Here is a 23696-nt window from a genome sequence, read left to right on the forward strand (position 1 = left end):
GGTGCACTCCTCCACAGCTCCTGAAGATTAAGTGTCTTGGAATCAGAGGTGCACATAGAAGTAATGTACAGAGCCTGAAGATGTGGGTATGGGTTGGGGGCGGGTCCTACAATGGCAACAGGTAGCTGGTTAGGGTCAGATATGGATTAAGGTTTTGTGGATTAGGGATGGGTGCAGATTGAGTTTTCCTTGACCCACGTCTCACTACTGGCAGTAGTTTACGGATTCCCACAGAGGGTTGCGTCAACATGCACACCCCCTTGCATCCAGCTAATTGGGTGCACTTTCCAGAAGTGACACAGCTCCCACATAGTAACTGGCTTCCTAAATTGCTCTTTGTTCAATGCACTTGCATCATAAATTACTCTGATAGCACTTTAACCTCATCCTTCTTGCTTCCTTGTAAGCTGTGCTATTGGCCTTGCAATTATTTCTATTTACAGCTCATTAATTTCCCATTCCACATGGGGAGGCCCATATATCAAAGTCTGAATTGTACTCAATATTTTCTAAAAACAACTCCGACTAAATCCATAGGGGTTTTTTTCTCCTTATTTATCAATACACTTTCCTGAAAATTTTGCTTGCGGGAAAAAACCCCAAAAATAGTGAAAAAACGAATTTTACATATTTTTGGGATTTTGCACCCGAAAAATCGGATTCTTTTTGCCCTAAAACCACAAAATCTTTGGATTATTAAACAAAACCCAGCCAGATCAAAATAGCTTTAGGACTTCCTCATTGACTTATATGCAACCTCGGCAGGTCTGAGATGCCGGATTTTCGGATTCCGACTTTTTCCATCCTTGGGGTATAATAAATCTAAAAAAAAAGTGTGTTTTTTTTCCACAAAAAATTCAGATTTTACACTAAAAAACACTCTGCATTTGGAGTTTAGTAAATAACCCCCTTAGAATACACAAGAAAGGTCTTTTTATGAAGTCCAGTATTTACTACTTACAACCCACTGGTAAGAAAGATATTACTATTCTGCCTGACACTTCCATGGTGGTTCACCCCTGCAGTGCTAATCAAATAATCAAAGAAGGATTTACATAAGCAGACAGGGGGCAGGATAGCAGACAACAACATATATGTATAATATCTGTTTCCCATTTCCTAGGGAATAAAGTTTATGCTCTGCTCTATATGTTACGTGCATATACTATATTAACCAGAAAATCTGAAACACAATTTTTTATTATTATTAAAGATCATTCGTCATGGTCAAGATGAGATTAATTTTATCGATCAGAACTAGGGAAATGCCATAAACCATCATTTATAAAAAGCTAAAATGCATTTAATGAACTTATTTATTTAAACATTTATTAAATATAAAGAATTCACTGTAATGTCAAATAATCCAGGGTCAACTGATTCTTGTCCACCTACTACCTGGGTGAAACTGGGAATCAATATGAGGAGGAGACCCAGCGGAGACCCAAGAATCACAAGTCAACAAGCTGCCATGTCATTTGCTATTTATTTTGATTTCTACAGTTTGTTTTTACTCTAAATATTCAATGACTTAAATGTCCTTTAACTAAAACTGATACCACTGTTCTATTACATTTCAAGTTCTTTAGGGAAGGCACATCTTCCTCATGTTTCCAATTAATATAAGTGTATTTGCTGTGCTCATTTATTCATCCTATGTATTGCTTATTGTCCTTTGTATAAAGCACTGGGCACCCTGTGAAAAAATAACAATAAAGGTGCCCATAAAAGGGCAAAACCAGACCATCAGCCGGTATATTGATTTGTTCACATAACTTTTGGACAAAATATCTAGCTGGTAGTGAATGTGATCAACTGAAGAATACATTGGTCCATGTATGCGCTTTTTGTATTCTCACACTTCACAGATCCCCCATGTATGATCGGATCATTGGACCATCCTGCTTTGGCTTCCTACATGGTAACCAACCCTCAAAAAGTATTTCCATTTATGGATATTAATGTGTTATTATAGAATGTGTATGAGCACCTATTGTAACCACTTTTTGGCTCAGCTGCCCTGTGTGCAATCAACTTTAAAAAGGGAAATGGTTATTAACATATGCAGGAGATGTGAAGGAATCAACCATCCCAACTGTGAGAATGTGTAACTATGCCCTGCAGGAGGGATATATTTGTACTTCATATTCCCTAGGCCAGGGATCCCCAACCTTTTGAACCCGTGAGCAACATTCAGAAGTAAAAGGAGTTGGGGAGCAACACAAGAATGAAAAATGTTCTTGGGGTGCCAAATAAGGGCTCTGATTGGACATTTAGTAGCCCCTATATGGATTGTCAACCTACATTGAAGCTCTGTTTGGCAGCGCACATGGTTTTTATACAACCAAAACTTGCCTCCAAGCCAGGAATTCCAAAATAAGCACCAGCTTTGAGGCCACTGGGAGCAACATCCAAGGGGTTGAAGAGCAACATGTTGCTCACGAGCTACTGGTTGGGGATCACTGCCCTAGGCTATAGTGGAGGGAGTATGTGTTCCTCTCTCTTTAGACTTTAGACCTGGTGCTGAGGGTGGATCCAGCTGAAGAGCCTGAGGCAGGAGGCCTCAGTGGAGATCTAAGGTGATAATAGAATGGTAGCTCCTTTTATATTTCATTTTAGTGTTATACTAATAATCCTCATCCAGTGGTTTGTGAGCAACGTGTTGCCCACCAAGTCCTTTGATGTTGCTCCCAGTGGCCTCAAAGCAGGTGCTCATTTTTAGATTTCTGACTTAGAGACAAGTTTTGGTTGCATAAAAACCACGTGTACTGGCAAACAACCAATCACAGCCCTTATTGGGAACCCCCTAGGAACTTTTTTCATGCTTGTGTTGCTCCCCAACAATTTTTGTATTTAAATGTGGCTCATGGGTAAAAAAAGTTGGGGACCCCGGTGATAGACTGACAAGGCTAGCTAATACTAAGGCTAATACTTAACAAGGTGACACTCATCAGGATAAAGGAACTCAAGTGGGAAGGGAAGGAATTCTTAGTGTAATCCTTTGAGGTAGTTGGTACACTGAGAGTAGACACATGTGGTGTGAGAAATACACATTGTAAAGTACAATGTGTGATGTGATACTATGCAGTAGCATTTGGATGTACAAAAGAAGTACATTTAGGGGCCCCATTGGCTCGAGTGAAGGAATAGAAGAAAAAAAATGTTGAATTTCGAATATTTTTTTTGGGCTACTTCGACCATCGAATTGGCTACTTCGACCTTCGACTACGACTTCGAATCGAATGATTCGAATGAAGTCGATAGTCGAAGTACTGTCTCTTTAAAAAAAACTTTGACCCTCTACTTCGCCACCTAAAACCTACCGAAGTGCAATGTTAGCCTATGGGGAAGGTCCCCATAGGCTTTCTAATGTTTTGTAGGTCGAAGAAAAATCGCTCGATCGATGGATTAAAATCCTTCGAATCGAACGATTCGAAGGATTTAATTTGCCGAAAATCCTTCGACTTCGATATTGGAAGTCGAAGGATTTACATTCGGCAGTCTAATATCGAGGGTTAATTAACCCTTGATATTCAACCCTATGTAAATCTGCCCCTTAATAAATCTACTGTTCCTGGTTAAGAACCAGTGGTGCCCAAGTCTGTCTGGGAAAATGAATGCATTGAGGGTTATTGTTCAGCCTGGAAACCTTTGCTCTTATACTTCTGCAAGGGCCCAGCAGAGATGTGGTGTCCCAGTGTAACAGTTCTCTACCCTTGGGAGTAGCTGGAGTACAGAATAAGTGCCCGTACATGTTACACACGTCATATGAAGTACACGCCATATGTCAACGTGGATTTGGTGCTATTTAGTCATAGTGTGATAAATCCATTATGACTGAATCTAAAAATCCAGTTATGATTATTTGTGTTGGCCCCGTGTGCATTATGGGCACAGTGCAAATACAGTAGGAACAGAATTAATCAGGTAAGCCAGTTCCGGGCTTCAAAATGCTATGATACATTAGTTTCTGACGTCAATAAGCATTCCCAGAGGCTACATCGGTATTGTGGCTCACATTTCTGAGATACATCTCTGGGGCAAAGTATCCCAGAAGTGTTCTCTGTTTATAAATGTTGCTATGGCAGAGAGGCAATAGTGTGGTGTCGTGAAATAACATCATTTAAAGGTGGATGAGGGACACAGAAACGTTTAATTGTATAAGAACTAATGATAGAATAATACAGTAAGAAATTGCAGTTACTATTGTCTTTATCTGAAATTACACTACTATTATACTATAATCCTGTTGGGTTCTGGGTACATGTGTTTGCTTTGTGTTTGCTTTTCTTTTTTAACTTAACTCACAGTCTTGGTATTTGGATGTGACTTTGCTGGTTGTCATCTTTGTTGGGTATATCCCAGGCAGGTCTTAATGGTTTGCCTTATACTATGATGCCTCTATGACTTATTTTGTGTAGGTCCATTGCTTTCTCCCTCTTGGACACAGACAACACAACATTCTCAGATAATATTGCTCCTATGATCTACATCTACAGTATGAACTACTCTGCAGGAAACAGAGTTGGCAAACAAAACTGGGTGCTAGCTTGCCACAATCCTAAAGGGGATATCCCCCAAAAAAGTTTCTTAATCCAACATTTTGGTCCCACACAAGGACCTTTCTCAAGGAGAAAGGTCCTTGTGTGTGACCAAAATGTTGGATTAATAAACTTTTTTTATTTTTATCTTCAAGTTTTTTCTGCAATGTGAGTGCCATCACCTCTTACTTGCTATGAATTTTGCATGCATGAGCACCCAGGTATTATCTGTCATCAGGGTGTGCGGCCCATATTTGCTGCTTTTTATATATATATATATATATATATATATATATATATATATATATATCCCAAACAAAAACATCAAGAATTTATGGTGTATCATACCTCAGGTGACATTGTAGTATCCCTCCATAACTAACAGGCAATACAAATCAAAGTCAGAACTGTCCTCATATATAGTAATATATAGTAGAACCATCCTGCTGAGATCATTTCTATCATTGAGGTGCCCCCCTCTGTGGGGGAGTTGGCATAGACAATTAAAATCACCCTAGCTGGGAAAAGCTCAGGTTAAGTCTACTCCACAAAGTTCTTTGAAGTTCTAGGAGACAATTTCTAACATCAGCTGCTGAAAGTATTTAATAGTATCTTGATTAAAGGTTTATCCATAAACTTAGCAGCCATAAAGCTCACCACAGAAGAGAAGAGTAGAATAGGCCAATTTGTTTGTGTGGGGCCCTTGGATAAATCAGCCAATGGGATCACAATCCATTACTATTGACAGATAATTTGGTCAGTGTTTGCCTCTCACTGGATCATGGAGAAGATCATCAAAGAAAGTGACAATTCACTTTCCAAATTCATTCTGCAATCTCATCATTTGACCTACTGTCCATATGATTGAACCATGTACGGTATAGCCGATGGGTGGCCAGATTGTAATGTTATTTAACCTATAATTTTGACTATGCAAGAAGCAAGTAACAATAATGTAACTAACATTATCAGGATAAGATCAATAGAAAGCAGTCAGATATTCATTGGACCATTACACTATGTTTTTCATAGGTATGTATTACACAATGCAGTAGGTACCATATCTACTCAATATACCTTGTCTTACGTAAACAATAGGCAAAGCCATGCTGAAAATAAGAAATACTGCCCCTTTAACCAAAAGATATGCCCTAAAATAGTATGATTCGCATATCCAAAGATCCCATTGTATAACAAAATGAATCTGCATATCAATTATGTCCCTTTAGTATTTAGCTTGTGCTTTTACCTTGTTACTGGGCTTTAGCTTTTGTATTTTATATTATATTTTGTATCCATTTTGAAGTGATCTGTTCTGGGATTGAACCTCCTCTGCTCTACTCCTCTTTCCATAGTGGATGTTGCAAAGTTTCCTTGGCAGAGGCTTCAATCTTTCAGAATATATTGCTTCAAAATGGAGCAAGTTTAGTACAGGGTTGCATTACACTCTGAGCCTAAGGAGTGGGGAATGGTTCCTGTGAGCAAAGGAAGACTATCATAGTTTCCTTTCAATCTGTGGATGTCTCTGCATAAAAAATACATTCATAAATATTTTGGAAGATCAGTTAGTGTTAGTGCACCTTTGCTACATATTCCCAACTGATTGCGCTTATGTCGCAAAGGAGGGTATAATAATGATGATGACTATCATATACAAATGAAGTAACCATAAAATGGCCAACAATATCTTGAATGAATGTTGACTATATGACTGAAAGTATAGGGTCTGAGCAGAACTGTAGGGAGGAGGAAAAACATTCAAAAATACAGGAAACAAGGAACCAGGTAAAGCTACTGTAGTTCATCAGCACCCTTTTTTCATTACTTATGACTATTCCTTATTTCTTCAATAATTCAGCTACCACCCAATTTATTGTCCAATAATAAATTCTACTGATCCAATGGCCTTCCATATGTGGAAAATCTACAGGGCTAGTTAACATGTTACATTTCTGCAAGTTACTAAATTGTTCCACATTGGATGTCTATGATCACTCTATATTGCACTCCCATCTTCTGTACAATATCTAACCTACACAGAAAGAAAGAGTGAGAAATTAGCAGAACAGAGCAGGCGGAGGGTTAAGGTGATGGAAGCAGGAATTCGGCTACATCTTAGAACTGCTAGTTGCCCTCTTCTACAGGATGCCCTTCAGGGGCAGAGCTTGACGCACCAACCAAAGCCTTGGAGAGCTGCCAAAGTCTAAAAAGAGTCTGGTCAGAAATAATTATGCTTAGGATGGGGAGGAGGGAACGGCTATGGTCTGATGCCTCGGGCAGTCTAAACAATCCTGGAGAAAGCAGGATCTAAATCACCAGTGTGTAACAATGTATTATTTGCCTTTCATTAAGGAAGGGATTACCTATGTACAAAACAAGGTTTAGGCAATAATTTGCCATTAATTTGGACAATAACAGAAACCCTGGTTATAAAAATAAATGAAAAACATGCCTTGGGAAGGAGGCAAACACTGTATTTAGCCCTCTTCGTTATAGCAGTATAAAAGGTCTCTTTTTAACAACAATAGTCAAGGCTTTCCTTTCTCCTCTTGCCTTGCTTAGCCATTCTAGTACTCTGAATGAAGAAATATCAAGTACTGTATATTGGAATAGAATGTCCAGACATACTGTAATTTCAGAATGTGCGGTATTGCAGCAGACATACTGTCTAAAAATTTGTAGTGCATTAACCTATCACCCACATCTGATACAGTTAATGGATAGTAATATATATATATATATTGGTGGGCAGTAGATGGACAACAACGAGCTTTGGTAAATTATATTTTGAAATGAAAGATGCTAGGGCAAGATTATTTCTAAATACAGTACAGTAGCTAAGGTGTTCACATTTGCTGTACAAAAATGGTTAAACTTATTGGGAGCCTTACCATTATAGCTACAGGATCCATTATCCAAAATGGATAACCATTATGCAAAAAACTGGAAAAAAATGGAAAAGCCATCTCCCATAGACTCCTTTTTAATCAAATTCTAATTATAGATTCTAATCCTGTTATAATAAAACAGTACCTTGTACTTGATGCAAATTAAGATATAATTAATCCTTATCGGAAGCAAAACCAGCCTATTTGGGTTTATTTAATGTTTACATGATTTTCTAGTAGACTTAAGGTATGAAGATCCAAATTACGGAAAGATCCATTACCAAAACTCCAGGTCCCAAGCATTCTGGATAACAGGTCCCATACCTGTATTTATTTATTTTTTAAAAGAAAGTCAGATAATCAAAGAGTAAGTTATGTTTCCATTTTAATGTGATCTAGATAGGCATCATAAGCAATGTTGCTGTTGGTCTTTTAAAGTTTGTTTATTTTTAAATAATTTGCCTTCCATTCTATCATTATACAACCTCAAATAGCTGTCTGTATAACTACACTTTTCAGCCAGAAAGTTTTCAATTGTGAGGCTAAATGTAACAATCTCGTTATTGGAAACCTTGCTTGGTGATGGGTACACTCACAATGCACAGGGTAACCCTGCGGATTCTGGTGTTCACCGACACCCTTTTGGGGTCCCAGGCTTTCTACTGTGGAAAACACAAGGAAGAGTGTGTGACAATAACAAGTCCGTAAACGAGGTACCAGCAAGGATGAAGAAGAGACGTAGTCGAGAATCAGGCAAGAGGTTCAAGGAGGGTGGCTATAATTGCAGTCAAAAGTCAGGTGGGAGAAAAAAACAGGAAATCAGATACAAACAAACGCTTAGGCAGGAACAGTAGAACTGGAACCAGCTTGGGCATATTCAAAATGGTGGAGGAGTCCTTTAAAGAAGATTTGGCGCCAAAGATTCAAAACCGGTGCTCCACGATGACGGCGTCAAGGGAAGCCAAACCCATAAGTGCGCGAAACATGCATTTTGCAAAAATTTGCGAAACATGAATTTTGACCCCGGCGTCAATTTGCGGGCATCAAAATTTACTCTGGCGACAACTCCGACACCAGCATCAACTTGATGTGCATTAAAGTCAATGGGTGCGTTTAATTGTCGCCAGTGAATTTTCACGGCAATCTCACGAATTTATTCACAGACGGCGAAACACAAAAATTCGTTGCGAATTCATGCTTGCCAAATAAATTCGTCCATCACTAATCCTGATACAAATGGTTCAGATGTTATCACATTTATTAAAACTTTCCTTAATTTTAGGAACACTTTCAATGCATTTCCGCAGAAGCCGGCTTACAACTTTGCTGTAGCTATTGTTGGCTGCTGTAAAACCTTTCACAGCCAGAACTATTGTGTATCATCTGCATGCAATAAGATAGAGTGCATGTCATGACCTACTTGCACTTGTGTAATTTACAATAAAAAAATGTTAATGGAATGGGGTATTTCCTTTGGAATTCTCAATTTTCAAGTCAACCAGGAAAATGAATTTTTAAAATATGCCAATTTGTCAGAAATTGTACAGCTTTGAATTGCCTTTCTATTAGGCTTTCGAGTTGATGGAGCTCTAAACACTTGTACTTTGATTTGAAATCCCCAGTTTTAACACAATTCAGGTCTATGCAGGTCTTGCCGAATCAGTACAGATCATTTCCCATATTACTGTGAATTGATTAAAAAAAAATGTCATAAAATGATTTGTATATATCTGAGCTAATTTTATTGTTGGTGCTCAAAAAAAAAATTATTTTATTTATCTTTAAGTATGTATGCATCATTTTATATATAAGTGCTACTAGGATATGCAGCGTGTAGTGCACAATTTTCAAAGATAGAAAATAGTACAATTTAAAAATATATGATACAGAAATGTACACACAGGGAGGACAAGCGCTATAATAAATAAATATAAATATACTCAGATATAAGTGCCATATGGTAAGAGGCACAGTAGGAAGAAGGTCCAGGGTCGGACTGGGCCGGCGGGACACAGGAAAAAAACCTGGTGAACCCGGGCCGGCGGTGGAAGTTAAATAAAAATATGAACGGATTTCACCCCAGTATTTGGAAATCAGTGGGCCCCAGATGCGCCAGTCCGACCCTGAGAAAGCCCCTCCCAGATGTTTGTGTGAGAATCCATACATACCAATATTTGCCATTAAATAAGTTGATCCTGTACAGTTGTATCGGAACTTACGATGAGCCACATTAAGAATATTTAATAACCTTATTTAAAGGTGGACAGCACAGTTCAAACCATAGAAACACAAGAAACTGAATAAAACACACAAGATGTTCATGCTTTGTTGTGGCGTTGACTGATCATTTTAAATTCTAAAAATAATGCATTAGAGAGAATATTTAGTTGTTCCTATTAGTCATATGGAGCAAGTCCAATGGAACTTCACATCTAATTACCTGACCACAGGTACATGGAGGGTAAGGTCAGTTTCACTGGATGTCAATTAACTTAGAACAAAATGTTTGCTCATTGTGGCAGGAAATTGGAGCAATAGAATGAAAGGCACATAAACACTCCAAGAGCATTCAAATGTCATAAGGTTGAGCCCCGATTGGAATTGAACACTTGACCCCAAAGCTCTTAAGCAGAATGGTTAGCAACCAAATATATTAATGCTTTAGTAAGTCCCCTCACAATAATTTATTAAGAAGTATCCCATTGAATGAAATATAGTAATTAAGACAATGCCTGCTAATTGATATTTAAGGGCAATGACACATGGAAGCATTGTGATCACCACAGCCTTTTGCCTGTCACATTATTATTATTATTATTATTATTATTATTAACATGTATTTATATAGCGCCAACATATTGCGTAGCACTGTAAAGTAAATGTGATTATACAACTAAATCACATGAATTATATACATAGAACATATGGAGTAACAAACATCACAATCAATACAGGTACAAAAAGGTGAGGAAGGCCCTATGCATAGGCATACAGTCTAAAGGGAAGGGAGTAATACACAAGGTGTGGGAGTGGGCAAGATCGAATTAAGTGAGTGTGAAATGCTGTACTGTATGTGGTGTTGCATTTGGTAGTTAAGCAGAGTGAGGGTAGGCTTCACGAAAGAAGTGCGTTTTCAGAGATTTCTTGAAAGCAGAAAGGTTGGGAGAAAGTCGGACAGACCGTGGGAGAGAGTTCCAGAGGAGGGGTGCAGCCCTTGCAAAGTCTTGAATGCGAGCATGTGAGGAGGTAATGAGAGAAGAGTTGAGTAGCAGGTCAGTAGAGGAGCGTAGTAATCGATTGGGTGAGTATATAGAGATGAGTTCAGAGATGTAGGGTGGGGCAGAGTTATGAAGTGCTTTCAAAGTCAGTGTCATAAATTTGAATTTGATTCTGAAAGGTAACGGAAGCCAGTGCAGGGATTGACAATGGCGAGGCAGAGGTGGAGCGTTGCTGAGGTATATGAGCCTCACAGCAGTGTTCAATATGGACTGGAGAGGTGACAGTCTCTGGAGGGGAAGGCCAATTAAAAGAGAGTTACAGTAATCTAGACGCGATATGATGAGAGAGTGAATAAGAATTTTGGCAGCATCTTGGGTGATAAATGATCGTATTTTGGATATGTTCCTTAGGTGGAAGAAACATGTCTATGGCTCATGCCTGTGCTGGTTGGTGGCTCTCTCTTCATAACATGCAATTCATCTCTTGCTCTCACTTCATAACATGAAATTCAAGTGAATAGGAAGTAGCTGTCAACAGAAAAGGGCATTTTGATCCCTGCGGGTTTCTCCGATGATCAAAGCACATCAAATGCCATAGGTGTGAGGTTCAAAGAAATTAAGATACATTATCATTTTGCTTTGGTCATCAATCTAAAGACATTCAGTGGCAGATACATGTTGTATGCCTACTGGGTGCAAATATATAGGTCATGGTAAAACCTGAAGAGCAAATGATAGTGAAGATAAGCTGAAGGGCATTAATCTTGCCACTACTGTCATATCATATTCGGAACAAAGGGAGGAAATGTATGATTTATCCAGGACAAATGGCAGCATTTTTTATCCAATGTTTATATCTTACAATGGGAGCAAAGGAGAGGCGAGGCGATGAGTAAACAATGTGGGGATTGAAAGACCAAGGAAAGTCAAAGAAAAAGCTAATCCAAGGAAGAAATGGGAGAGATAACCACAAAATTTCCTCCTGTCAGTAAATAAAATGGAACTGATTATTTCCAAGAAGTATCTCCTGATGATCTCAACCATGTTATATAAACAAGAGGGCAAGAGATGGGACAATTAAAATTACCTCCAGTTCAGTTAACATAATGAAACTGATTTTACCTAAAGACGTCTCTTGGGAAACTCAGTTCGGAGACCATTCAGGCCGAGATACTAGTTAGAAAGGAGAAAGTTCAGGGTGAGAGTAAGAGTCCCAATGGGAGTACAAAAGTTACGGTAACAGCGCTCATATAAGGGCAGGAGTTATTTTCATTATTATAACATGTATCGCATTTGTTATCTGGAATTCTTGGGACCTGAGGTTAGTTACCCTCAAGATCAAGGTACTGTTTTATTATTAAAGGAAAAAAAGGAAATCTGTCGGAAGTGATGCGCTGTTTGTTTCAATAAGGGCACTATGAAATGGCAAGAACCTTCGGGATATTGGTTTTCCAGAATCCATACTTGTATTATTACCATTTTTAAATAACACTTGTTTATAAAGTGCCACCACAATCCATAGAGCAGTCCCACACAAAGGTACAGTAAATTACATGCAAATACTGAAGGATACAGGAGGTAAAGGAGGGTGTAAAATAATTTTGAAGATTGTTGTGGTTTGTCTATAGGCCAATATAACCAACATGTAAATATGATTTGCATTTTAGCAACATACTTGACTGTCAAATGATCCCTGTTACATTTCTCTTATTTTTATTGGTGTCAGACCAATATAAACTCACAATGAAAAGTCTTAATTCATGGAGTATGATGCATGATTGGATCAAAACAACGGAGCCTTTATCTCCCACTATACACTTCACACGTCTCATGGCCCCACAACGCTTCTTCGAGAACAATATAAAGTGGCAGTACTAATTAGAAACAAGGTTGAGCAAATCATGTTTTGCCTATAGACATCCTTACACTGTTTTCCCATCAAAATCATCTCCCAAAGGCTCACTGCCAGTCTTATTGTTGAGTGAGAATCCAATAGAATAGCTTGGGGACTTCACAGGGATGGTGGGTTCATGGTCTGATGCCACTGGGGAAGGGAAAGATCTGAAGTAACAGCAGAAAGCAAAAATGAATGGAAAGCGAAATCCACCTAAATTGGCTCCAGCTATAATTTCTTGTACTGACCAAATCATGTCTAGTAAGCACACTCCATGTTCTAAGAACAATAAATACAAATAACCCTGCAACACTCATGCCCCCATCTAATTAAACTTTCTTAAGGTGTTTATGGGAGGTCCATTTAGCTCTCTTAAATTAAAGCAAATGAATTTGAGGAGCATGAGCCTGTAAACGATGCCAGGGTCGTACCAGTTAAGACTTATTCACATGATATTTGACACATAATAATTGCATACAATTTACTTCCTCTACCTTGCATTTAGGTCCATTGGGATAAAAGACCACAGTAGTCAACGTGGCTTCGTTTAGATTCATATTTAATTAATTAATTAATTGAATAATTAGTAGTTACTTTCATGGCTTATTTTGCCTGTTGTTTTTATGGCACCATTGCCACTCTGAAACTGATTCGATCCGTATCCAAAGAGATGCAAAAAAAATGCGACCACAACTTGAGCGCCACTTAACATTGGTAGGTTGAAGTTTTGGCAAAAACTGCTTTGCACCCTTGCTAGTTGTTGGAATTCTGCAAAATAATGCTGCATTGTGGGTGATAACATTGTTTAAGGGATACTGTCATGGGAAAAACATTTTTTTTTCAAAATGAATCAGTTAATAGTGCTGCTCCAGCAGAACTCTGCACTGAAATCCATTTCTCAAAAGAGCAAACAGATTTTTTTATATTCAATTTTGAAATCTGACATGGGGCTAGACATATTGTCAATTTCCCAGCTGCCCCGAGTCATGTGACTTGTGCTCTGATAGCACCCAAACAAAAGAACAATGGGAAGGTAACCAGATAGCAGCTCCCTAACACAAGATAACAGCTGCCTGGTAGATCTAAGAACAACACTCAATAGTAAAAACCCATGTCTCACTGAGACACATTCAGTTACATTGAGAAAGAAAAACAGCAGCCTGCCAGAAAGCATTTCTCTCCTAAAGTGCAGGCACAAGTCACATGACTGGGGGCAGCTGGGAAATTGACAAAATGTCTAGCCCCATGTCAGATTTCAAAATTGAATATAGAAAAAATCTGTTTGCTCTTTTGAGAAATGGATTTCAGTGCAGAATTCTGCTGGAGTAGCACTATTAACTGATTTGTTTTGAAAAAAACATGTTTTCCGATGACAGTATCCCTTTAACTTTGGAATGGCACAAACTTGTCATTTACTTGTGTGCATGTGGGACTTATTTTGTACAATTCTGTTGAAGTGTCTTTACATCTGGGTTTGGCAGGGTGGATGAAAAAGGCATTTGGTTTCATCAAACTTCACAGGTCTGAATAAAAGCTGGATGTGAGAGTGGATAAACACCTAGGTACTTAATTGGGTTCATCATAATCATTGTAGCCATGCATCAACCCCACTCTTTTGTTTTCCCTGCGGCATTCATAATGCTTCCATGATTCTGGAGAATTTTAGGTAGTCTTTAGAAGAAACCAGCAGTATGTGGGGTCTAGAAGCCCTTGGCACTTGTTCTGACATTAGTGGGGTAACTACATTCCTTTGCAGAATTCCTCCAGCAGACAACTCCAACTATTATAAGACAAGCTATCCAAAGAACCAAAATACCAGCAAAAATGCCTCTTTCTACTGGTTTTGAGATATCTCTAACTGCTGTCTCCAACATTAAAAATAATTTTTCTACAAAAAAAGTTTATTAAATTCTATTAGTAGAGTATTCTTTTTAGAGAGCCTTATTCATCTGCATATTTGCATTTTTTAACATGAGTGGGAACAAACATACTCATAGCCACCAACCAAATCTCACCACATGTGAAGCACCTACATCATTTTGAACATTGTGCCTCTCAGACTAATGTTGTTTTAGGGCAGGTCTTGGAGACAAAGCTTGGGTTAAATCTTAGCCAGAGAACATACTTTTTTTATTGCGCTATTAAAGTCAATCATTGTATTTTGTCACTGTCACTTTGTTCTTGAAAAAACCAAGGCAACAAATTATTATTGAGCACTTCTTATTGTAGACATACTGTATGTCAGACAGGCATGGTTACAAACAGACACACTAGGGGTCATTTATAGAGAAAGTACAAGAGCACTAAGAGGGGCAAAAGTGCACCCTAATGCTCATTCTAAAAGCATTTGGATTTGTAGGTCTGACTGCACACTACTCTCAGCTCCAGATTGAAGATCAGGTGCAATGTGCAGAGTCCTGCATTGGTGGGCACAAGGTAGCCTTGTCCTTACTGCCTGCTATAGAGGCTCCTACATGCCACCCCTACCTGCCCCACATGAATATAGCATCTCTGAATACAGGCATTGCTGTGGTCACGGTCGGCACCCAACACCAGAAGAAACACCAGGCACCCTGGTCTCGGCTCGTGCTTCGCCAGTAGTGTGACCGCCTTTGGGCCTCGGGAGGAGCCCTCGGCTTACTTGGATGCCACCTGGACTTAAACGTGCAAGATGAGGGTTCTGGATAGGCAGAGGGGCATGACTGTAAAGCAAAGTCTTTGGACAGAAGATCGTAGTACAAGGCGTTAAGCAAAAGAGTAGTCAGATCAGGCCGGGTCGAGGCAGGCAGAGAATAAACGTTATCAGGCAGGCAAGGGTCAAACCAGGAAGTCAATCAGAGGGTTAATCAGAAGAGGTAGTCGGTAATCAGGCAAGGGTCAGAATCCAGAAGTCAGAATAGTCAAAAATAGCCAGGCAGGGGTCAAAAACAGGAATCAAACAGGTTCAGAATAGCACAAGGCTCAGAAGCACCAGGAAACAATATCCTATAACGGACAATGCATAAAGTAAAACTGTACCTTTAAATACATTTGAAATTCGCGCCTTTGCGCGCTGACGTCATACGTCAGCGCGCCTGCGCCTTTAAGATGCAACCAGACGCGGCGCGCGCCCTAGGCGCCGAAGAACCCTGCGGGCGTCCCCGCTTGGAGTGCGGTGGGCGTCCCCGCCGACCCCCAACACCCCTACCGGGGTAAGTTATTACAGCTGTATTCATGGGGAGTACACATGCTTCTGAGCTCCATTCATGAACACAGAAACCTACTGCAATTTTGCAAAGTACAAAGAAGGGTGCAAAGTCGAAAAATAACATTGATGGATTGCACCCTTTATCCAGCTCCGTGCTCCTACTGTCATTTTCTATAGAACAGCAGTTACCAACCTTATCTTACCAAAGTCTCCCATGCTTATCATAGTCAGCGTACACACATTTCATAAATCATTTGTTATAAATTACGCCAAAAATTTGAGTTTTGACTGAAAATACCCTCGAAAACTGGAATTATTCGGGTTAAATACAACTCGACTTTTAATAAATCTGCCCCTATATGTTTAAATGATTTTTTCGTAAACTTAGGGGGTTATTTACTAAACTCCAAATGCAAAAATCACGATTTTTATAAATCAGACTTTTAAAAAATCACGAATTCGTTGGAATTTATTAAACCCCGAGGATTGAAAAGTCAGAATCTGAAAATCCGGCATCTCAGACTTAAGGTTGCATATAAGTCAATGGGAGAAGTCCCAATGATTTTTTGTTGTGCGCTGGGTATCGTGCAATACCCGAAAGTTTTCGGGCAAAAATCTGAGTTTTAAAATTATGAAAATTGGATGAAAAATTTGAAAATTCAATTTTTTTTCCTCAAAGCAAATTTTCGGGAAAATGTAATAATAAATAAGCACAAAAAACCTGAGTAGATTTGTAGCAGTAAATATTGAGATAAATTCGGACTTTGATAAATAACCCCCCTAAAGTATAGAAATCCAAATTATGGAAAGATTGCTTATCCAGAACACATGTCCCCAAAAATTCTGGATAACAGTTTCCATACCTGTATTATTATGATTTGTTTATAGCACTAACATATTCTGTATTGCTGTACAGAGTTTATACATTATTCCCATCACATTACATCAGTCTATTTTTGGGAAAGAACAAACGAGGTGAAAAAAAACTGCATTTATAAATAGCGCACTTTGTAGTCTGATTTCCAAGACGGCAGACTCGTTCTGAAATGTCAGAGGCCTATTCAGTGTTCCACAACTCCGATAAAAACATAATTGTTCATGGAGTCTGAGAATAGAGTCATTATGCAAAGTTCCAGATAATTTACCACCATCATAATGATGATAAAAATACAGCCTTGCCAATAAATATGTACAGCGTGGTGGGTTGGTTTGATTGAGCGAATATGAGGCATGCATTGCTAGTGATGGAGCGAGACAAGAAGTTGAACAAAGAATTTAAGGGGTATATTTATTATGCCCTGTTTAAAAAACAGCCGGATAATACACCACGCAACGGGCTGTGTAAAAAAACAGCGTAAAAAACGGGGTAGGATTTTTACGTGTTTTTTTTTAAGAGTGACTTCCACTGGAAGCAATGTAAAATGACGATAATCTGGCACTCGCATGGCGTAAAATTACTCACACCATGCAATATGTTACACAGATTTTTACACCGTTTTTTGGCGAATTTTGTTTTACACAGCATAATAAATATGTCCATAAGGCTTGAAGCTGAAAACAGCTCATTTCAAGGCAACTATAAAAAGGTTGACTTCAAAGGAATATTTTTGGGAACAGAAGTGGCAAAGTAAGAATCAGCTGGATTAGTAGATCTGCAGTAACTGGAATACCAATGGTTGCCTATCCCTGGAAGAGGGCTTTAGCCAAGACTTGGAGGATTTAGTCACAAAGTCTTAAATGGGGTTGTTCACCTTTAAATTAACTTTTAGTATGGTGTAGAGATTGATATTCTGAGACAATTTGCAATCGGTTTTCATTTTTTATTATTTGTTTTATATTATTTCGCTTTTTATTCAGCAGCTCTAAAGTTTGGAGGAGGTAGACTCTAGCGGTAATTCGCTCCCTTACGCCTGGCGAAGTTGCGCTGTGGCGAAGGGACATAACTACGCAAATTCACTAAGATGCGGATTTTACTGAACGTTACCTCTTGCGCAGGACTTGCCTTCGTCACCTCCGACCAGGCGAAGTGCAATAAAGTAGATAGGAGTTCCTCAGAAAATAGTTGAAAAGTCCCAAAAAACGCTGGCGACTTTTCACTTTTCAGGGTGATAGGCTGCAAAAGATAGTAAATTTTTTCTGGGGTACCTGGCTTCCCCCCCTACATTTCCTTGACACATAAACTATACACTGGCCTCATGTGTAGGGCAATATAACAACTCTATTTTATTTTATTAAGCTTCCCTGGGCTTATACATCCATTGAACTTGAACTTCCGGGCGTCTGCAAATTAGGCAACGCTAGAGCAACTTTGCTTCGCTTGTCGCAGTAACGCTAGTGCAAATTCGCCAGCGTTCGGCGCGCTGGATGCAACTTCTGATTTTAGTGAATTAGCATTGTCCTGGCGAATCTACGCCCGGCGAAGTGCTTCCATGTGAGAGAAGCAAATTCTGCGCTTAGTGAATCTACCCCATTATGTTTGGATTATGTTACGAAACCCAGTGAAGACAATAATTCTTCAAATTACAAATAGGACCTCTGCCATTGACTTCTACAGGACCTCAACCGGTTGAAGATGGGAGTATTTTCAGATTCTGACTTTTTGCAGCCTCGAGTATAATAAATCTCGAAACATTTGGGGGTTTTTTCCACGAAAAACTCAAATTTTATAGTAAAAAAACACAAGTTATTCGAGTTTTAACCATGCAGGCTTTAATAAATAACCCCCAAATTGTGTATACTTACACAACATTTGTTTTGTAGATGGGGTCGTTGACCCCCATTTGAAAGGTGGAAAGAGTAAGCAGAAAAAGTTAAATAACTCAAAAACTGCAAAAAATAAAGACCAATTAAAAAGTTGCTTAGAACTGGCCATTCTATTCTATGACATACAGTACTAAAAGTCAATTTAAAGGTGAACCACCCCATTAAGGTAAACTACATGGATTTTAGCAGAGGTATTAAAAAGGCTGTCTAAATGATTCATGATTCTTAACGTTAACATCTTTAGTATCTGCACAGGTGGTGAAACATTTTGGTAAACAAGTCAGTTTTGCACCTGCTTTGTGGATGTATAAAGAAACACCTTTTTTTACATTATGGCTGTATTTCTCAAGGGAAGCACTGCTGTTGACTTTAATAAAAACAGGGTATAATCGAGGAATGTGTGCAAAACAGGAAGGGGGGTGTAGTGTTGACATATGTAATACTTTTACTTCTTCTTTAACTTCATTTAAAGTTTTAGGATGTATGATACTGATGAAGGCAATGGTTACTTCATACAGAACTCCCCTCTTTCTTTTATGCAAACCATTTTCATACTGGAAGTACAAAGACTTGCGTCTCAATACATTAAGCACTATGAAGGGCAGGGGACGGCATTATGACCATTGAGAAAAGGGATACCAGTAAGGATCCATATCCCCCGACTCCCTCTTGTCTGCACCCCTAGAAAATGTTACTACTAACACATGTCCTACATTGTGAGAACCTCCTATCCACTAGGCTACAACTGTTTTTTCAATAAAAAAAAAAAAGCTCCCATGTTGCAAATTTCTTAAAAACATGTCTGTGATTTTTGACATTACCTCTGGTGGACTGGTAATGGTATCTACTACTATACTATAACTAACAACTAATAATAAATCTGACTACCAACAGGTAATATCTGGGTGCTTTGTATCCCACATTAAAATGAACAAACCATATATTTATGTGTCTGTCCTTATATAGACAGTGGGACAGCTCAGATTCCTTTGGGTGATGTCGAAGGAGAAAATTACTTATGTGTTATATTTTTTTGAAGCACGTATTTTTTGTTGTGCGAAACGAGGAAAACTTTTTACGCAGTTTCGCGAAAATTTTGGCCAAAGTTTGCAAAGAATCTGTATATGGCGAAATTTTTTTGCTCATCACTAGTCCTGTCCCATTGCCATGGCTTTTTGCAGACATTCTTGCCAGCCCATGTTCTTTACTTACCTTGCCTATACCATGAACTATCTGCTTGCCTTTTCTTGTTTGCCTGTTAACAATAGCTTTAAGGTCTTGTTAACCCTGTCTGTGATTTAATTAAGGATGTTCCTGTTTGTCAAGCACCTGACCTTTCTATTCAGCTTCATTCTTTGTCCTCACTAAACCCTAGAAGTGTCCAGTTGCCCCAGGTATCTGGATTTCTGACACCTATGTACAGAACACCTGGGCATTGACTGCACTCTGTTTATTGATCCTGATTAAAAATCAGAGAAGCGATCCTGTCCTCAACACCACCCTGTTCTTAACACCACCAGTTGCCTCTGAATGCAGTGGTGCTACATGCAGGCTGTATTCAGGCTCAAATCTTTGAGTTCCAATTACTTGGATTTGCAAAAATAATGCAAAAGATTGCATATTTGTGTGCCAAAACATATTGGTGCAATGGTTTAGTTAATAATATATGGGAAGAATGATGTTAAAAGCAAAGACCTAATGGTGCACGGACCCAAATCATGCACCAGTCTTACAGGCCTTATCCAAATGCACATGGAAAAGGTTATAATAGAGAATATGCATGATCTGAATTGCAAAAAATGTTTGGTCTTGTGCTTGAAAGTCTTCCATTCCATTGCCCATATTGTGTGCCCATTTTTCAAATTCTTTCTTAAGAAACCCTTAAGTTTTATACACGTACTTCACTTAAAGGAATAGTAACACCAAAAACTGAAAGTGTTTTAAAGTAATGAAAATATCATGTAGTGTTGCCCTGCACTGGTAAAACTTATGTGTTTGCTTCAGAAACACTACTATAGTTCATATAAACAAGCTGCTGAGTAGCAATGGTGGAAATTGAAAAACATCTATATGGCACAGGATAAATAATGGATAACAGATAACACCATTATGTTCTACAGAGCTTATCTGCTATCTGCTGTGTAACTTGAGCCTTTTCTCTTTGAATTGCTGCCCCCATTGCTACACAGCAGCTTATTTATATAAACAATAGTAGTGTTTGTGAAGCAAACACAGCAGTTTTACTAGTGCAGGGCAACACTGCATTATATTTTTATTACTTTAAAACAATTTAATTTTTTGATGTTACTGGTCCTTTAAGATAACCAAAAACGATATGGATATAAAAGATGTTGATTCTAATTAACAAGCTTGAAAGGAAGAGGCCGTACATAGCAAATAGCTTACGTGTCTGTAAACATAATAGTCTCCCACTAGATAATAGTCTCCCTTACCTGCTCCTGCCATGTACTCTTCCGGTCACCCTGTGTGCTGGAGAAGCCTATGGAGGCAACCTGTTTCATGGGTTTCTTACTTATTTATAAGGGAGCGATAAAAATGATGAGAATGTTGGTTTCATTGTTGTCTAGAGCCTTGGCAGTGCCCTTTTCCAAGTATATTAACAAAATGAAGGATCTCTTAGCAAATATGAAAGTTATATGTTGGATTAAAATAACAAACAAAGAAATGTAACTTGAAAGAATATGAACAAGTTGTAGTATCTCTTGTAGTTAAGAGAATGATGTTTGTAGCTGATCACTGGACCCTTGTGGTGACTACTTTCCGGAATGTCGGGAAGGAATATATCTTCAAATTTCAACGATCCATTCTGGGCCTTCAGTGCTGACTCTTATCCTACTGAGAAGCCAACTTGAGAATGCTACAAGTTCCCATACATGGACCATTACCCAGTCAAATGAATTGTCAGACCACTGAGAAGCCTTGAATATTTTGAGAAACTGCCTTGGAATTCAATAATTTCAGAGCTAATTGCCCAAAACATGATGCTCTTTAGTATGTGTATGGATCAACCAGACCTGGGCAACTTAGAATACAAATGTGTGGCCAATCTGGAAAAATATCAGGGTAATCATTTAATTACAGTATATGTCTACGCTGGCATATGTGTCACCTTACGATGCAGTTAACTGTGTGACAATATATGTCTATTTATCAGCCTAATTATAGGTATTAAGGGACTATCCCTATACAAGATAAGGGGTCCTGAGGGCCTCATCCGTCTCTGGAGTCACAAGTTAGTCTTCCCATATTACCATATACATCCAAATAGAAGCATAAACCCATGTTTTAATGGGTAGAACATTAATCTTACATATTAAGCTCCAGCCCTGCATAACATAGACAGACGCTGAGTAAGCTTCCCCCCCCCCTCCTCTATGAAGCTTAGCTACAAACATATCGATATCCTTTTTGCAGGTCACCGTTTGTTTCAAGTGAAGAAGACTCATTACATTTTAAAATAATTTGGCTACCAAGAAACCTGTACTCGTTCCTCTTTAAGAGATAAAAGGTAAGGCTGGCGTTAATAACCTGAAAATAATGATATTTATTTATTTCCATAGAAAGCTCCTGACTCCGATCTTGTTACCTCGTTTAAGCAAATCAAACGCGGTCACTCTGAGATTTGGCAGGGAAGGAGTTAATGTATGCAGCATCACATTTATTTATGAGAAGCCAATAGCCCAGATGTATAAAGCAGGTGGGAATTTCAACGATGCAAAGGTTCTACTGGCAGATTTCATTGATTTCAGTGAATGTTCACCGTCTAGCAGACAGCTCCATGGCAGACCTGATTTAATAGCTCTCTATAGGTTGCCTGCAGCCTTGATTATTTCCAAAGCCAGGTTAGCTGGCATTGTTATGAAGCAGTGAATGCATTCTATCTCCCCGGCTAATGTGTACAAAAGATACGATTTTTTTTTCTGGACTGCAAATCCTGTGTTAAATTGCGTGGCCTCACTTTCTGCTCTCCCAATTCAATGGGCGAGCGCTATCGAGATATTCAAAGACATGATTATTTTTATATACAGAGCAATTAAATAGTCTAGCACACAATGGAAAGCAATGCAGCTGGAAATTCCAGGCAGTGATTAAGCACCAAACATACATTTTATGCTAAATAAATGAGACCAAATCAGCAGGTTTGCATTTCTCTTCCTCGTTCTCTCTACTGATAACAAAAAGAGTATTTACAAAAGGAGAACTGTATCAATGTGCAGACTGCATGAAGAGGGGAGAATCTTGGCTCAATGCAGTATTCAGAAGGCTGTGCAGAATTCTAATGGCTAGCTGCTGCAATCTTAGGGATCCCTAACTGTGGGGCTTTGCAAAGTTTGGATTTCACAACCCTGGCTTCCCCTGGGGATACTCTGTGCTTTATATGTCTCTTTATTTGTTTATATAACATTATTACTCTGTGGGTGCAATATCATGTGAACCAATGCACTTTTGCCTTGTACCCACTCTGCAATAATGAACCCTCATAATGACACACTTTGAAGGTGTGATTGGGTTTCTGCTGAAAGGAGAGGAATGGTTAGTTGCTTAAAATGATGTTCCCATTGTCTTTGTTCTCTCCCTTTGTTACAAAGGCATGGTTTGCACTGTCTGTCCTCAAACTGGGGAGCCCAGGATCTAGCACATATTATTGCAGGCTTGAACTTTAGCTGAGGACTGCAACGTGCTTAGTTATTTATCACCCTCAGAGACAATTTTGGGTTATGGGAATATTATCTTGTGCTGCAGAATATGTATATACATGTACAGGTATGGGATCTGTTATCAAGAATGCTCAGGACCTGGGGTTTCCCGGATAATGGCTCTTTCTGGTTCATACCTTAAGTCTGCTAGAAAATCATGTAAGCATTAAATAAACCCAATAGTCTGGTTTCACTTCCAGTAAAGATGAATTATATCTTAGTATGGATCGAGTACAAGGTGCTGTTTTACTATTACGGAGAAAAAAATCATTTTTAAAAATGTGGATTATTTGGATAACTATAGGAAATAGCCTTTCTGTAATTTGGAGCTTTCTGGATAACAGGTTTCTGGACAATGGATCCCATACCCTATATATATATATATATATATATATATATATATATATATATATATATATATATATATATATATATATATATATATATATATTATTTTTTTTTTTTCAACTAGTTTTCAAAATGTTAC

The 23696-nt window shown here is 38.6% G+C and overlaps 1 protein-coding gene across 9 annotated transcripts in view; it reads right to left on the reverse strand.

Moving 5' to 3' along the window:
* Positions 1 to 23696, reverse strand: part of LOC108717166 (myelin transcription factor 1-like protein) — a 310654-nt gene that overhangs the window by 279649 nt on the left and 7309 nt on the right. The gene's annotated exons all lie outside the window — the stretch shown is intronic.

Source organism: Xenopus laevis, chromosome 5L (assembly GCF_017654675.1).
Source record: "Xenopus laevis strain J_2021 chromosome 5L, Xenopus_laevis_v10.1, whole genome shotgun sequence".
In the NCBI taxonomy this organism is placed as follows: domain Eukaryota; kingdom Metazoa; phylum Chordata; class Amphibia; order Anura; family Pipidae; genus Xenopus; species Xenopus laevis.